Below are 13,044 nucleotides of genomic sequence, written 5' to 3'. Positions count from 1 at the left end.
GGTCTTCTGGTTTCTGGAAAGCATGCACACACAAAGACCAGCTTGCCAGCATGCGCCAAGACCAGCTGGCCAGTGCATGGGATAGCTTGGGTTCCCGACGCACATATGTGTGCCAGGGAGTTGCTCTTCTAGTTTCTGGTGCTCCTGCACATGCGGAGACTAGCTGACCAGTGCACATGTGCACACTGGTACCCGCAAGAGCAGCATGTGATGGCTGGCGTGCCTGGAGAAATGGCACGCCATCATGGCTCTAAGCTGTCTCGATCTCCTCTGGCAGACCAGGGAAATAGCTGGAGGCCAATGGACATGGTTGTTTAATATATATAACCACAGAAGCAAATAAATGTGCAATATTTTGGTGAGTGGCTATCATTCAGGGACAACCTTTCTCTGAGAAGAAAATAGAGTAAGCATGGCTGAATGCTCCTATATTAGATACTTTCCTGTTTGACCCAGATACCATTTATCTACATTTCCTGCTTACATTAGTCACTGGCTAAAGCTTATGTTGTGCACTGAAAGTTCAAAGCCATCTTCTGAATGAGGAATGGGAGGGGGGGGGTTCAGAGCATGGGAAAAGAAACAGGCTTGATACTGCTGACAAGCCAGGAAACAGCTGCTGCTGACATTGCATTGATAATCAAACACTTCATCAGGAAGGTTGCCACCCATTTCTGATTAACCTAGTCCTAGAAAGATCCTACCAGACTGTTTTGAACATCATGACATAAGTTTTGTTTACAAGATCCAGAGTAATTAAACCCATCAGGCCAAATTCAAAGTTGCTTTGAAAATTAGATATAACTATGTCAGAGTTAGACATTACTAAAGCCATATGTCTGTCATAAAAAAATGGCCAGAATCTCAAGTTCAGAAAAACTTACCAGAACAAAATTGTCCATCAATCCAATGTACATTTTCTGATTGAGAAGAGTCGGATTTCTCATACTGAGGGTTTTTTTTTTTATAGATTGAATTTAGGTTGTTCTTCATGTAAAATGGATACAGTCTCATAGAACTATAATTCTAACCAAACAGAACATAGAAATGGGGGTGGGGTATTCCCACTCCCCACAATGGTCCAAGTTATCTAATTTGGGAGCAATTTGCCTCCTAGAAGCTTCTTAATCCTATTGCCATGCTCAACCCCCTACACCCAAAAGAGAAAAAAGACCAAAACACATCCCTTTCAATAATTATATCATACTTCTAGTGAATTCACTTATAGTCGTATAGCTGATCAATGTTAGGAGTGATGGAGGCCTGGCCAAAGGAAGTTTGCTCAGCATTGTTTAAATGTAAAATGCTCCAGGTGCAATCCTCATACATTTAGGAGGTTTTTCTCAACCCTGAAAAGAATAAATAATTCTGAACTGTAGGCACCAAATCCTGACACAGCAGAATGTAACCAAAGGAATAAATGGTAAAAAGTGTGAATTAATAGAGAAATAAAATCATATGTTTTATGAATGCACAACTAAGAGAAAGATGAAGATACAGTAGATCTAAATGAAGGTGGCCTGATCCTACAGAAAGAGAGTAAATGAATATATATTTTATAAATGATGTATCAATGGTATTCAAATCCAGATAAATTATACAAGATATATAAGAGAATATCAATAATATTGGAAATGTAATCAATCTGAAGATGCTTTTATCAAATTGGGTGGACCTGTAGGAAAGCTAAAAACCTTTGTAATCAAATATTAATGATGGTTGAGAATATTATGAAAATGGATTTTAAGGAATGACAGAAAAGCAGCTGGAAAGAAAAACACGGGACTTTATATAAGACATTGGGACAAGGTTCCCATATGCCCATAGGTGGAACGAAAAATATATACCCACCTTGGAAGAATGGAGTTTGAAAGAATGCAGCTAGCTATCATGACAAAATGATGACTTCTTTTCATTTTTTTTCATGAACATTTTCATTTTTGTGTGAGTTGGAGACCACTGTATGATTTATTATAAGACAAATTAACTTTTGAGTTTCTAATTAGAGGATAAGATTTAATTTGACAATAGAAATATTGTTTTGTTAAATATAAGTTTATTTACATTTGAAAATTTATGTGTGAGATTAGAATTAAGAGAATAATAATTTAGGAATAGGGGATTTTTGAAATGTTGATTTTAAAGATTAGTATTATTTAAATATATAGAAAGGTTGTTGTATTTGTATTATTTTTGGAATAAAAGAAAATCAAAAGTTATATTTGTTATAAATTTATTTTTTGTCACTAACTTTGTTTTATTTCCTTTTCCTTTAATATAAAATTTGCATTTTAATATTTGATTCTGAAATTTAATAATGGTATTATAAAAATATTAATGATAGAATTAGAATATATGTCAGAACATAATATTTGAAATCATACAAGTTGCTATATAGTTTTTTATTAGATGTGAATCTATAGCTGGCAATAGTTTTATGTTTTTGACTTGCTGGAGAATGGTATTAATATAAAAAGTAAATTTTGCTTTAAAAATTGTGCAGCATTCTAAATTAATGAAATCTGAGGAAATAATTAATCTATTATATGCAGTGATGGGCTTCAAATTTTTTAACAACCAGTTCTCTGCCCTAATGACAGGCTGGGTGGGTGGGGGTTGGGTGGTCATGTGACTGGGTAGTCGAGGTCTTGACATCACTCATCCGGTCCCAGCCCTCTCAGCTACTCCTGGCCACTGGAGAGCGCCCGGTTGGGAACAGACAGCTAGCCCAGGCTGGTTTCCTAACCACCGCCAAGCAGATATGCAGCTGGTCTAGCTTCATGCCTCTATTTACACATTAGGCTAAGTTCAAAAAAAGTTGGGAAACCAGCCATTTTGGCTTAGAGTGCTGCACCACTCCACAATCTGGCCCTTTGGGGTTCGCGTATTAGCAGGTCCACATCTTGATGCTCCCCCCCCCCCACTTTTCATGCAAACAAATGAAAACCAATTTTGCACTCTGGGGTACCACCAAGCTCTCTTGGATGCAGATTCCCCAGATGTTGCAATGCAGGCAGAATGTGGACGCATAGGAGAGGAAGCATACTTCATCTGCTTCCAACCATGGAAGAAAAGACCGGCTGCCCCATTCTGTTCTCCGCCCCGCTTCTTTCCTCTTCCATCACCCTAATAAACCAGGGAAGTTGAGAGAGAGTGAGAGAGACAGACAGACAGACAGACAGACCCTCCTGGAGCCACCTATCTTCCATCGCCAACTCCGCTCCATGACCTGTGTGATTTTGCATAAGGTTTCACTGCTGCTCCAGCTGCCTCCCCTTGGCTAACGCCCAATGAGGGTAGAAGTTGCTCTGCAACAAACGGGTGGAGACAGGAGGCGAGGGGGGTGCCCGAGTGTGCTCCTACGCTGAAAAATCTTCCCTTATCTTCCTCCTGTGTAAAAATTGGGCCCTTTTTACCCCATCCAGTGTGAGCCCGGTTGCTAAATTCCCTCCCCCCACACTATCAAAGAGGATGGGAGCTGCAGTCAATAGAAAAATGAAAAAGGGAGCTGGCGGCATGAAGGAAAGACAAGCAGTAGACAAGGATAAAAAGCGGCTTCCTTTCCTCATACTGGTTGCTGTCCCCTCCCCACCTTGTGCTATCAAAGAGGATCCTGCCTGGGCATTGCACTCTATAGGAAAATGAGAAAGGGAGCTGCCAGCACGAGAGAAAGGCAAGCAGTAAGTAAAGAAGAAAAATGGCTTCCTTCCCTAATGGTGGCTGCTCTGTTGCCCTTTTCTCCATTTCATCACCACAACATGGAACGTGCCTCCACCCACCACCGCCCACGCCCTTGCATCCACAAGCCTTTTTTTGCCTACCTGATTTCCCTCGGTCACATTTTTCAATCACGTTTCTTGCCATTTCGTAAGTTTGTGGGGCTGAAAAATACCTTCAATCAATCAATTCCAACTTGACAAAAAATTTTTTTGCAAGAAGTTGGAATTGATTGAGTTAAGATTTTTTTAGTCTCACGCAGCATTTGCCAATTAGCTGAACTGTGCAGAATCTTAACTACTGGTATGCCTGAACTGGTGTGAACCAGCAGCAGCCCACGAGATGAGAAAATACAGAAAACGTTATTAGATCATTTTGAGACTCAAAAATGAATGGAGATTGCTGAATATTCATTTAGAGAAAGATCTGTTTCAGTTACATGGTTTAAACATCAGTCTTCTTTTCATACATGAAAAAGGAATTAACATAAATCTAAAAGCAGGATTGAAATGATATTTTATAATGCAAGCTTGAGAAAATTAGTGAAGAACCAAGGATATTGTCAGCCTCTGTTTTGCTGCTTGCTTTTAAGCTGCCATTGAAACGGGGAGGGGGGCATGGTATTTGGGTGTGGGAATTATTCTGTGCAGGAGGATTGTTAATTGGGAGTTGTTCTCACCATCTACTGTGCATGTGGCAAGGAGAGGAGTTTCCCACCAAGGCCAACTGTCTGGCATACCAACCTGATGAAGATTTTTGAAGATGTCTCCCACATGACAGCTGTGGAGACATTGAATTGGACTATGGGTTGGGGTTACCAAGGGGAGGGGAATGGGTCACGTATTGATATTTATGCTTGCACAAGCTTTTGCTCAGATCCAGCTTTGCTTAGCTTCTATTTACTTACAACCAGTAAAAGTACTCTTAATTCTGCAAAATGGAGTTGATTGGTTTCTTTCTTGGTTATTAAGTGAAGCAGCCCTGACATTAAGCTGGATCTTGTCACAGACCCATCCCGGAGCTGACACCTTCTGAGGGGGGCGCACCCAAAACCTAAGATGTCCTATCAAGGAAGTGATCAAGAAGAAGATGCAGCCTATTGCCCTTTGGAGACGGAACGAATGGCTGGCCTGCACTTGGAAGAACGATCCGTTCAGCCCAGATGGACTTGGGGAGTGGGACAGAAAGATGACCCCAAAGAACCTCTGACTGGAATTACTATGAGGAGACCCAGACGACCAGTGGCTGACTGGTGTGACTCTGAAAAGGAGAACCTTATAATGTCCCAAGCGATGAAACTCTTTGAAGGGGCGTGGGAGAGGCGCCGAGCCCGTGAGAGTGGTCTGGAGAGAGAAGCTGATATCCAGGAAATAGAGGGGAAGTATACAGAGACCTTGTTTGACCCGAGAGAAGCTGGAGGGGCCGAAGGGGGAGCTGAACAAGATGACCCAGCGCTGACCCCAATCACTGCAGTTAGAAACATTCCAAGAGGAGGGGCCCCTCCCCGCAGACGCCGGATGGCTAAAGTTCCTCCTTTAAGTGTAAAATATGGGGGGGGGGAAACCAAAGGATTTAGGATTCTTCGTCGTTCAAGTATAGAATTATATGCAAATGTATGGTGATGAACTGGTTACAGATGAAGTGAAGGTAAGAGTTATTACTATGACTTTGGAAAATAAAGCGACGGCATGGATGGTGGGCTTGTATAATGCTGATTCCCCCGTACTGAGACTATAATGGATTTATGGCCACTTTGAGAAAACGCTTTGATGATCCACTCACAGAGCGTAAAGCAAGAATTAAATTTAAAACTCTTACCCAGGGGAAACGGCCAGTAGCTGACTATATACAAGAATTTCATGAGCTATCAGCTTTTATGAGGGGTTGGTCTGAAGAAGCATTTCACTGATGGGTTAAACAAAGGGATTTATCAGCACTGCATGAACTGGAGACCCCCTCCCCCGTAGACAGCAATCCTGGTATGAGGTAGCTGCTGATGTGGAAATTGACTTGGCCAGAGAGAATTACTAGGAGGATAGTGAGAATGAAAAACCCCTGCCTGCCACCCACCCCCCAGCAGCCCTGAAAGGAGGGAAAAGTGGATCTGCAAGTAAACTAAAACCCTTCGTGTGTTTCCGCTGTGGGAAGGAGGGGAATCACGCCGCAAATTGCCGCATCAAGATGACCCAGAAGCTCCCCCCTCGGAGAGAGAAGAAGCTGGAAAAACCTCCCAACAAGAGAAAAGAACCTGCCATGAAAGGTAGGAACCTTTTCAGCATTTCCACCCTGGTGAGAGGGGGGAGAATTCCCCTTGCTCTTCGGAAGAAACCGAAACCGATTCTGATGACAAACGCCTGGTAAGTTCCCAATCGGGACCCATGACTATTCCAGACTGTGGAAAAAGACTGTGCCTGAATATGTACAGGAATTCCAAGAATTATCGGCTTATATGAGGGGATGGTCTGAAGAAGCCTTGCTAGATCAATTCGCAGATGGCTTGAACAGAGATGTTTACCAACAGTGCGTAAACAGATGCATTCCCCGCCGCTTAGAGCCTTGGTATGAGAACGCTGCAGATATTGAGCTGGATTTGACTAGACTTCATTGCAAGGAAGAGGGAGAAGTTGAGGATTCCCCTCCCCCCACTAAAGCTCCCCTCCCAAAGGGACAAAAAGGGGGTAGGGGAGGTTTCACAGGCAAGCCGAAGCCCTCCGCTTGCTTCCCCTGTGGGAAGGAGGGGCACCGTGCTGTGAATTGCCGAGTCAAGCTGACCGACTCTGTTCCACCCCCCCCCCCAGAGGGAGAGAAAACCTGAGAAGTCTCCCGGCAAGAAGAAAGAGCCGGTGTCAGCATCACTCCATTACATAATTAGGAAAGAAAGACTAAGATACTCCATGGGAAGGAAATCCAAAGTACTTTTACTAATTATAAATGGTAAGCACGCAGTTGCGAAGCAAAGTCTGCTTAATTAGGCGCGAAAGCAATTGATATATAGAATAGCCCGTTCCCCCCCCCTTAGGATCATAGCTCCAGTCCAATCATAAGTCCTTCAAGTGTCAGGTGTGAGATAACTTCAAAAAGACAGGCCGAAGATGGAATGTCGAGGCCGTTGATGCAGGCGGGAAACACACACGCATGCGCAATCCCAACGTCTGGTACATCCTAGAACCTTCCTCCAGCACATCAATTAACCCCTCCCAAATACCAGCCCCCCCTCCCCGTTTCATGGCAGCTGAAGCAACAGCAAGGCAGAAGCTGACAGCCGGCTTTGAGAGGGGAGGAGACTTCTCAATGCTTCGAGCCAGAGGAAGGGGGAAGCGGAAGTCCCAGCTCGTCTGGCGACAGTGACTATGAAGATGCTGACCGCTGGGTAAGTTCCCGCTCGGGACCCATGCTTATCCCAGTTGAGCTTAGAGTGCCCTCTTCTGGCACGAAAGAGAAAAATCTCACTCTTTTAGATTCTGGTTGCTCACGTTGCATTATAAGCCCTGAGATAGTTGAGAGAATGGGCTTGAAACTAAGAGCTTTAAAAATCCCTATTGCATTTTGCCAATTAGATGGCTCTATTGCGGGGGGCGGTCCTGCTCATTCTTCTACTGAACCCATCGAGATGTGGCTGGGAACCACCAAGAAATGATAACTTTTATCGTGGCCCCCGGGATGGACTAACCCCTTATTTTGGGACTCACCTGGCTCCGTAAAAGGAACCCACTGGAGAGATGGGTGGTTGCGGATTCGAACTGTCACTCCCCCAGGGGGAAGATGGAGACTCCAGAGTCTGATGATACTGTCCCCAAACTGGCGGCCAGAGGGCAGGAAAAAATTGAAGGGGAGGAAAGAATTCCGAAGGAATATTGAGACCTCAAAGATGTTTTCAGTGAAAAATCTTCTGATAAATTGCCCCCTCATAGAGCCACAGATTGCACCATTGATATTTTACCTGGGGTGAAGCTCCCAAAACCCCAAATATATTCAATGACCCCTAGGGAGATGGACGAAATGAGGAAATTCATTAATAAAAACTTGGAAAGGGGTTTCATTGAACCAGCAAGGCCCAAGGTAGCTGCGCCAGTATTGTTCAGAGAAAAGAACGATGGCTCCTTCAGATTATGTGTGAATTTCAAAAACTTGAACTGCATCTCTGCCCAAAACCTCTACCCTTTACCACTAATGAAGGACATGCTGGCCCAACTAGGGAAGGGGAGAATTTTCACTAAATTGGACCTACGGGAGGCATACTATCAGTTCAGAATTAAAGAAGGAGACGAATGGAAGACTGCTTTCAACTGCCCCCTTGGTTGCTTCCAGTTTAGAGTGATGCCATTTGGCCTCCAGGGGGCACCAGCGGTCTTCCTGCAACTAATTAATGAGGTTTTGCATGACCATCTTTACAAAGGCGTGATGGTCTATTTGGACAATGTCCTTATTTACACGGAAACACGTGAAGAACACGTGAAGCTTGTTCGCACGGTTCTGAAGAAACTCCATGCTGCAGAACTTTATGCCAAATTGTCCAACTGCGAATTTCATCAGGAAAGGATTGATTACCTATCGGATCTCCCACAAGGGGATAGAGGCTGTCACCGAACGGAGGCCCCACGTACATGTAAACAATTGCAGAGGTTTTGGGGGTTTGCTAACTTCTATCGTCAGTTTATTCCCTCGTTCGCTAAGATAGCTCTCCCTATCACTAACCTCCTTAAATCAAAAGGAGGAGCTAAGCCCAAACCTAACAAGCCGTTGAACTGGACTATGGAGTGTCAGACGGCTTTCGAGAAGTTGAAACGCCTCTTTGTGGAGGAACCGGTCTTGAAGCACCCAGACATAGACACGCCTTTTGTGGTCCAGGCTGATGCCAGTGATGTGGCAGTGGGGGCAGTACTGCTTCAAGCAAATAGCCAAGGTAAATTACAGCCCTGCGCTTACACCTCTCGCAAGCTGACCGAAACGGAGAGACATTGGGCTATTTGGGAGAAGGAAGCTTTTGCTGTTTATTGGGCTTTAACAACCTAGCGCCACTTTCTAGAGGGCGCCAAACACCCTTTTGAAGTATGGACTGACCATAAAAACTTGGAAGCTTTGAAAACCCCCGGGAAGCTGCCTCCCAAACAGATGCGCTGGGCTCAACATTTCAATAGATTCAATTTTACTTTGAAATACATTCTGGGAGGGAAGAATTTTATGGCTGATGCTTTGTCGAGACTTCCGCAGTACAACTGTTCAAAGCTCAGTGTTGTCCAGCCTGTCATTCCCACAAAAAGTCTGGCTGCTCCTGTTGTCACTAGAAGTCAAACAACTTCTAAACTAGAGGTCATGAAAGACTTTATCTCTGAACTAAAGGGGGCCCTTGCAAAGGATGACTGATTCCAACAACACATGGATGAATGCACTATGAAAGATGGATTGGCTTGGATTGGTGCAAAATTATACGTTCCTCCGTCCATTAGAACCATTGTCCTCCAACGAGCTCATGACTCTCGCATGGCTGGACATTTTGGCTTCGTCAAAACCCTGCATCTGGTTAAGAGAAAATTTTGGTGGCCTTCATTGAAAAAAGACATTGAGGATTATGTGGCTAGTTGTCCCGTTTGTGCCACTGCGAAACGCCCTCCAGGAAAACCCCAAGGATTGCTCCAGGCGGTAGCTCACCTGGAAGCCCCATGGAAGGAGATCTCTATGGATTTCATTGTTGAACTTCCAGAGAGTCAAGGGAACACAGTAATCTGGGTTGTTACTGACTTATTCTCCAAGCAAGTTCACTTCATTCCTTGCTCCAAAATCCCTTCCACTAAATCTCTCGCTAAGATGTTCATCTCACCTCACCTGAAGGAGGCCCAATCTGTGGGATCTTACTGGCCGCTGGGAGATATGTGGCAGTAGGCGGTCTCGAAGGTACGCTGGCCCTTAGCCATGTAGGGCTTTAAAGGTAATAACCAACACCTTGAATTGCGTCCGGAGACCAATTGGTAGCCAGTGCAGCGCGCGAAGGACAGTGTAACGTGGGTGTACCTCGGTGCACCCAATATCGCTCGCGCAGCCGCATTCTGGACTAGCTGCAGTCTCTGAATGCTTTTCAAGGGTAGCCCCAATTCTGTGTAATGCCATTTGGACTAAAGGGGCGACAGCCGTTTTCATGCAGTTAATAAATGAGGTTTTGCATGACCACCTTTACAAAGGCATGATGGTCTATCTTGATGATATCCTTATTTACATGGAAACACGTGAAGAACAAGTGAAACTAGTTTGTCCAGTGCTGAAAAAACTTCGGGCAGCAGAACTGTATGCTAAATTGTCTAAATGTGAATTTCATCAGGAGAAAGTGCATTTACCTGGGATATCGCATCTCCCACAATGGTATAGAAATGAACCCAGCAAAAGTCCAAGCGGTCACTGAATGGGCGACCCCCCGCACCCGCAAACAATTGCAAAGTTTCTTAGGTTAAACTAATTTCTATCGTCAATTTATTCCTTCATTTGCCAGAATTGCCCTGCCAATTACGAACCTCAAAAAATCAAAGGGGGAGGCCAAACCTAGACCGGGGAAACCCTTGAATTGGACTATGGAGTGTCAGGCTGCGGTCAAGAAATTAAAATGACTTTTTGCAGCTGAACCAGTTTTGAAACACCCGGATATGGATTCACCATTTGTGGTCCAGGCGAATGCTAGGGAGCGGTGTTGTCAGCCTCTGCTTTGCTACTGCTTCGGCTGCCATTGAAACGGGGAGGGGGGGCATGGTATTTGGGAGGGGAATCATTATGTGCTGGAGGAGTGTTCTAGAAGCTGTCCTGACCATCTCTTTGCGCATGTGGAGAAAGGGAGTTTCCCGCCAAGGCTAACTATCCAGCATTTCACTCTGATGATGCTTTTTGAAGATATCTCCCACCTGACAGTTGGGTGAATTATTATTGGACTATGAAATGGGGTGCCAAGGGGAGGGGATTGAACTATACATGATATCCATTGCTTTCACGCCAATTTATCCAGACTCAGCTTTGCTTTGCTCCTTATCGTTTGTAATTAGTAAAAGTACCCTTAATTTCAAGAATGGAATTGAGTGGTTTCTTTCCTGATTATTAAATGAAGCAGTACCTGACAGGTGTTGCTACAAGCAAATGCTGATGGAAAGTTACAACCCTGCGCTTACACTTCTCGGAAGCTAACTGAACAGAGAGGTGATGGGCTATATGGGAAAAGGAGGCTTTTGCAGTTAGGTGGGCTTTGATGACATGGCGACATTTCTTGGAGGGGGCTAAACACCCTTTTGAAGTGTGGACTGATCATAAAAATTTAGAAGCGTTAAAGACTCCCTGGAAATTATTCCCCAAACAAATGAGATGGGCACAACACTTCAATAGGTTCAATTTCACTTTCAAGTATATCCCAGGAGGGAAACATTTTATGGCTGATTCTTTGTCCCGCCTTCCTCAATATAACAGCTCAAAGCTTAGTGTCGTCCATCCAGTCATCCCAATGAAAAGCCTCGCTGCTCCGGTTGTTACCAGAAGCCAGACCGGTTCCAATTTGGAGGTCACAAAGGACCTCGTTACAAAACTCAAGGAAGCCCTTGAAACTGATGAATGGTTTCACCAACATACAGATGAGTGCACCATGAAAGATGGTCTGGCTTGGATTGGGGCTAAATTGTATGTTCGCGCGACCCTTAGGAGTCTGGTTCTTCAACGTGCCCACGATTCACGCATGGCTGGGCATTTTGGTTTTGTGAAAACCCTGCATCTCATTAAAAGACAATTTTGGTGGCCCTCATTAAAGAAGGACATTGAGTATTATGTAACCAGCTGCCCCACATGTGCTGCCGCGAAAAGGCCACCGGGGAAACCCCAGGGATTGCTCCAAGGTGTAGCCCATCCTGAGGCACCTTGGAAAGAAATGTCTATGGACTTCATTGTCGAACTACCGGAGAGTCAAGGATACACGGTAATTTGGGTCTTTACTGACTTGTTTTCCAAACAGGTTCATTTTATTCCTTGTTCCAAGATCCCATCCACTAAATCCTTAGCTAAGTTGTTCATTACACATATATATCGTCTACATGGTGTGCCGGACCGCATCATCTCTGATAGAGGGGTCCAATTTACCTCCTTATTTTGGAAGGAATTTTTGAAGTTGATAGGCTCCGCCCAGGGCCTAAGCTCTGCCCACCACCCTCAGACTAATGGGGCTTGTGAAAGGACTAATTCTGTTTTGGAGCAGTACCTCCGATGTTTCATCAATTACCAGCAGGATAATTGGGTGGAGTTATTGCCTCATGCTGAAGTGGCATATAACAACTCAGTGCACAGCAGCACGGGATTTACCCCGTTCAAAATAGTGTTCGGACATGATTTTGTACCCATCCCCGAGGTGCCACGAGAAAAACCACAAGTTTGTCCCTTTCCGAGTGGAGTGACCAACTCTGAGAGATGTGGCCTTTGGCATACCGAGCGCTGGATGCAACTCATCGGGCACATAAGAAACAAGCAGATAAAAAGAGAATGAGGCCAAGGGATTATAAAGTTGGTGATCGTGTATATTTATCTACCAAGTTTCTCCAGACCTTGCAGAAGTAAAAGAAACTGGGTCCCAAGTATGTTGGCCCGTTCTCGATTGTGAAAGTCATAAACCCTGTGTCAGTACATCTGGAGTTGCCTAAGTATCTCAAACGTGTGTACCCGGTGTTTCATGTCAACCTTCTGAAACTGGAGCACACTTCTCCATTACATGCCCCTTTGGCAGCTTCAACTGCCCCTCTTCTGATTGAGGGAGAGCAACATTTTGAGGTTAAAGAAATTTTGGACTCTAGAAAACATTGAAACCGCATTCAGTATCTTGTTTCATGGAAGCACTTTTCTCCTTCGCATGCTGAATGGTCGATAAGTCCCATGTGCGGGCTCCATGGCTTCTACATAAATTCTACTCTACGTACCCCGACAAGCCTTGAACTCGATTGATTTCTCCTTTTTCCCTTCCCCTTTCTCTTGTGTTATATTGTTTGTCTGCTTGTCTGTTTTCTTTTGTTTCTGCAGGGATGATGTCCTTTTTTCCTAGAGGAGGGCCGGATGTCAGCCTCTGTTTTGCTGCTTGCTTTTCGGCTGCCATTGAAATGGGGAGGGGGGCATGGTATTTGGGTGTGGGAATTATTCTGTGCAGGAGGACTGTTAATTGGGAGTTCTTCTCACCATCTACTGCACATGTGGCAAGGAGAGGAGTTTCCCGCCAAGGCCAACTGTCCAGCATACCAACCTGATGATGATTTTTGAAGATGTCTCCCACATGACAGCTGTGGAGATATTGGATTGGACTATGGGCTGGGGTTACCAAGGGGAGGG

At 44.6% G+C, this 13,044-nt stretch overlaps 1 protein-coding gene across 2 annotated transcripts in view; it reads right to left on the bottom strand.

Annotated features, from left to right (window-relative positions):
• ITGA9 (integrin subunit alpha 9) overlaps window positions 1-13,044 on the bottom strand; it is a 615,138-nt gene that overhangs the window by 548,987 nt on the left and 53,107 nt on the right. The gene's annotated exons all lie outside the window — the stretch shown is intronic.

The sequence above is a fragment of the Thamnophis elegans genome, chromosome Z (genome assembly GCF_009769535.1).
Source record: "Thamnophis elegans isolate rThaEle1 chromosome Z, rThaEle1.pri, whole genome shotgun sequence".
Classification (NCBI taxonomy): domain Eukaryota; kingdom Metazoa; phylum Chordata; class Lepidosauria; order Squamata; family Colubridae; genus Thamnophis; species Thamnophis elegans.
The sequence above is the reverse complement of the archived record's forward strand: the minus strand, read 5'-3'. Positions and strand labels throughout refer to the sequence as shown.